The sequence below is a fragment of the Nothoprocta perdicaria genome, unplaced genomic scaffold (genome assembly GCF_003342845.1).
Source record: "Nothoprocta perdicaria isolate Ctin4 unplaced genomic scaffold, notPer1 scaffold_62, whole genome shotgun sequence".
NCBI classification, from domain to species: domain Eukaryota; kingdom Metazoa; phylum Chordata; class Aves; order Tinamiformes; family Tinamidae; genus Nothoprocta; species Nothoprocta perdicaria.
In genome coordinates, this window is record NW_020455888.1 from 3538837 (window position 1) to 3543813 (window position 4977).

Consider the following 4977-nt stretch of genomic DNA (forward strand, 5'->3'; position numbering starts at 1 on the left):
CCTGTCTTCTCTCTCCACAGAGATAATCTGCATCTTCAGTAAACAGGGATGACTGTGATTCTCTGCCTTTCCAGGACTCCTATGTGTCACTCCACCATCCAAAATGAGCCCATAACCTCACTACCTCCTCCTGTGGCCCCTAGAAAACATCCTTTGGCTTCCATGTAAGTACATATCCTCTGTCCTCCATGAGCCATCCTTCCATGCCGTGAAGGAGCAAGGGAAAAGTAGGACAGCATGAGAGAGGTGGCATTTCCAGTGGGACAGAGACGATATGACAGATATGCACTGTTCAAGTGCAGATGTTTCCTTTTAGCATCACTCCAACTTTCAAAGTCTATTGTCCTTCGGGCACAGCACCCACCGTAACTGGTAGCCATGTGCCGGTGGCTTCTGGAAGGGCTCCAGAGAAGGAGACTCCACAGCCTCCCTAGACAGCCTGTTCCAGGGCTCTGGCATCCTCACAGTGAAAAAGTGTGTAACCACTTGTCCCATGTGTTACAGGCTGCTGCTGGTCTTGGGACTAGCTGAAGTTTGTTCAAACCAGCTTGTTTCAGTCCTCCGAAGCTGGCAGAGCTGCCATGGCCCTGCAGTCTGCCTGTTATGCAGGGAATGCCATTAACAGAGATCTTTTAATGTGCTTATAGTAGCCTCGATTAACAAAGTGGCTCCAGAAAAATTAATTGTGCATGACAGCAACAAACAAATGTTTTGTTGTCTTTTGGGGTTGGGCTGCAAATTCAATCTCTGTTCCTGTGCCCATCACTAGAGACTTCTTAATGACCTGTGCCTGATGTCATTGGGCTGGGGTGGATTCTCCTCCTTCCTGGAGTTGGGGGGTGCTAGGCTAATCGGTTTCCACAGTCTGTGTAAGAAGAGTAGATGTACATTGTAATCAGAAACCTGTGGACTTCTCTTCATAGTTGCCCGTAAATTACTGTTAATACTACCCCAAAGGCCTCCAAGTCAGTAAAACCAAGATTAGCCAACAGGATATTGCTCTTGTTACTCTCTGTTTTGCCTGGCATAGGAATTCAATGATGTAAAGGAGTATAACTACATAAAAATGAAGTTGCTTTTTAAAAAAAAACAAACAAAAATTTGTATTCCTTCTTTATATGAAAAGGGGAAGCAGATGTGAGTAAAACTATGTCATGCTTTTTCCATCTCTCTACATTTTACTTTCTTTTCTTTTTGAGTAAAATCAGAATCTCTTTGTTCTTTTTTAACATTTTCTGACAGTCTTTGGGGATACTAGTGACACAAAGAATTAAATACTATTGCAAAATAAATCTTTGCCTCTTTTAGCAACAGCACAACTCTCAAAGTGGTGAACCACATTTTTGATTATCTCTTGCTTTGGAAAAGGCCTTGGCAATTGGCGCCACCTCAGCCAAAATACTTTGAGTACTAAATTCTAACAAGAGCAGCATAAAAGCACACAACTGCGACAGGAGATATTACTAGTGGAGATATTACTCATCCCCCAATACAAATCCAATTTGCTATGAGCCCTGTRGAAAATTAGTGATTGTGGGCGTAGATGATATCACATCCTCAGAACGATTTATTGAGCAAAATAAAAAATAATTTATTATCAAGATGATATTTTCAATGAAAAGATCAAGCTACTTTTTTTTTTTTTTAAAGCATCAACTTCTAAACAAGAGGTGTAATTCTAACAAAATTGTCTAATGATAACAAAGGTTGATGTTAGAAGGGACCTCTAGAGATCATCCAGTCCAACCCCCTGCTCCAGCAGGGACACCCTGAGCACGGGGCACAGGGTGGCAKCCAGGCGGGTTTGGAAGATCTCCAGAGAAGGAGACTCCACAGCCTCCCTGGGCAGCCTGTTCCAGGGCTCTGGCACCCTCACAGTGAAAAAGTTCTTCCCCACTTGGAGATGGAACTGCCTGGATTTTAATATACCAACAGTTGGAGGCCTGTGGCCAGTGGTGTCCCCCAGGGGTCAGTGCTGGGCCCAGTGCTGTTCAATTTGTTCACCAATGACCTGGACGAGGGCACAGAGGGCAMCCTGAGCAAGTTTGCAGACAACACCAAGCTGTGTGGAGTGGCCGACACTCCGGAGGGCTGTGCTGCCATCCAGAGGGACCTGGACAGGCTGGAGAGTTGGGCAGAGGGGAACCTCATGAGGTTCAACAAGACACATGGAGGTTTCCAGACACATGGAGGAGAAGAAGGTACTCAGGAGTAGCTAGCATGGATTCACCAAGGGGAAATCCTGCTTGACTAACCTGATCACCTTCTACGAAAGAATATCTAGCTGGATAGATGAGGGCAGAGCGGTGGATGTCATCTATCTGGAYTTGAGCAAGGCTTTTGACACTGTCCCTCACAGCATCCTCCTGGGCAAGCTCCAAAGGTGTGGGATAGATGTGTGGACGGGGAGGTGGATTAGGAATTGGCTCGATGGCAGGGTGCAGAGAGTGGTTGTCAATGGTGCRGAGTCCAGCTGGAGGCCTGTACTTAGTGGTGTCCCCCAGGGGTCAGTTCTCGGTCCGGTCCTGTTCAACTTATTCATTAACGACCTGGATGAAGGGCTGGAGTGCTCCCTCAGCAAGTTTGCCGACGATACCAAACTGGGTGGAGTAGCTGATAGCCCTGAGGGCTGTGCTGCCATCYAGAGGGACCTGGACAGACTGGAGGACTGGGCGGCGAGAAACCTCATGAGGTTCAACAGGGGCAAGTGCAGGGTCCTGCACTTGGGGAGGAATAACCCTGGACACCAGTACAGATTAGGGGTGGACCTGCTGGAGAGCAGYCCCGCAGAGAGGGACCTGGGTGTCATGGTGGACGACAAGTTGACCATGAGGCAGCAGTGTGCCCTGGTGGCCAAGAAGGCCAACGGGATCCTGGGGTGCATTAAGAAAAGCGTCTCCAGCAGGTCGAGGGAGGTGATCATCCCCCTCTACTCAGCCCTGGTGAGGCCACATCTGGAGTACTGTGTCCAGTTCTGGGCTCCCCAGTACAAGAGGGATGTGGAGCTGCTGGAGAGAGTCCAGCGCAGGGCTACCAGGATGATCAGGGGCCTGGAACATCTGCCATATGAGCAAAGGCTGAGGGAGCTGAGTCTGTTCAGCCTGGAGAAGAGGAGGCTGAGGGGGGACCTGATCAGCGTGTATAAATACCTCAAGGGAGGCAGTGAGGAGGAGGGGGGCGGCCTCTTTTCAGTGGTGGGCAGGGATAGGACTAGAGGAAATGGCTTCAAACTGAAGCATCGGAAGTTCCACAGGAACTTAAGGAAGCATTTCTTCACTGTGAGGGTGACAAAGCACTGGAACAGGCTGCCCAGAGAGGTTGTGGAGTCTCCTTCTTTGGAGATCTTTAAAACCCRCTTGGATGCAGCCCTGTGCCACGTGCTCTAGGTGACCCTGCATGAGGAGGGGGGTTGGACTCGATGACCTCTGAGGTCCCTTCCAACCTTCGGCATTCTATGATATGATTCTATGACATATGATTCTATGACAGGGTCCTGCAGCAGCACAGATTAGGGGTTGACCTGCTGGAAAGCAGGAGGGATCTGGGAGATGCGGACTCAGACRGCAAGATAACCATGAGTCAGCAGTGTGCCCTTATGGCCAAGAAGGCCAATAGGGTCCTGGCCTGCACATTTTTCAGGTAAGCATTTTAAAGCCTGGAGCTTAGTGCTGAGGAGGAGCAGGYTTGAAGAAAAAACATTTTGGGAAAGGGACATTTATTTTGCAAGGAGACGTGACGAGGAAAGACCGGCTCATGAGCGACAGTGCGGGCTCAGGACATGCCCTTGGAGCTGAGGCTGTGAGTCCTGAGGAGAGTTATGAAACCAACAGCCCTGCAGGTGCTCCTGTGGTCACCCCAAGGCGTGAGGGAGCCACGCACCACACGCTGCTGAGATCTCACAGCAGCACCTGGGACTGCCCGGTGAAGTGCAGGCCAAGACGGGACTGAGGAACATGGCCGGCTGGCGTGGGCCAGGCCGCCCTGGAGGAGACGCGAGGCCAAAAMGGGCTGCAAAATGGATACACACGCCAGGTCCTCAAACAAAGAGCAGTGTGGGGGCCCTGGAGGCAGCTGTGGCCACATGCGAAGCCCCGTGGCGGTGCTGGGAGGAGTGTTGGCCATAGGTAGGCCCACAGCTTTGCTCCAACCTTCAGAAAGTTAACAGGTAACTTCAGAAAGTACAGGCAACTGTCCAATTTACCTATATAATAGAAGGAGAATTCGCAGGTACGTTTGATAGTTGCATATGATGAAGACATGCACATTAGTAAGTACAGATATMACAGAATCACACAATATTTAAGGTTGGAAGGGACCTCTAGAGATCATCTAGTCCAACCTTCCTGCTCAAGCAGGCACACCTAGAGCATGTGGCACAGGGCGGCATCCAGGCGGGTTCTGAAGACCTCCAGAGAAGGAGACTCCACAGCCTCCCTGGGTAGCCTGTTCCACTGATCTGGCACCCTCACAGGCAAGAAGTTGCTCCTCACCTGCAGACGGAACTTCCTGTGCTCCAGCTTATGGCCATTACCCCTCGTCCTATCGCTGGCCACCAGTGAAGACAGCCTGTCCCCTTCCTCCCTGCATTCTCCCTTCCTGAACTTATACATATTAATCATATCCCCTCTGAGCCGTCTCTTCTCCAAATAAAACAGGCCCAGCTCACTCGGCCTCTCCTCATATGACAGATGTTCCATTCCCTTAATCATCCAGGTTGCTCTTCTCTGGACCCTCTCGAGAATCTCCACGTGCCTCTTATACTGGGGTGCCCAGAACTGTCCCCAGTACTCCAGGTGCGGCCTCACCAGAGCTGAGCAGAGGGGCAGGATCCCCTCCCTTGACCTGCTGGCAACATCCTCCTGATGAAGCCAGGATCCCATTGGCCTTCTTGGCCACAAGGGCACACTGCTGACTCATGGTTAACTTAGTGTCAACCGGGACTCCCAGGTCCCTCTCCGTGGAGGTGCTTTCCAGCAG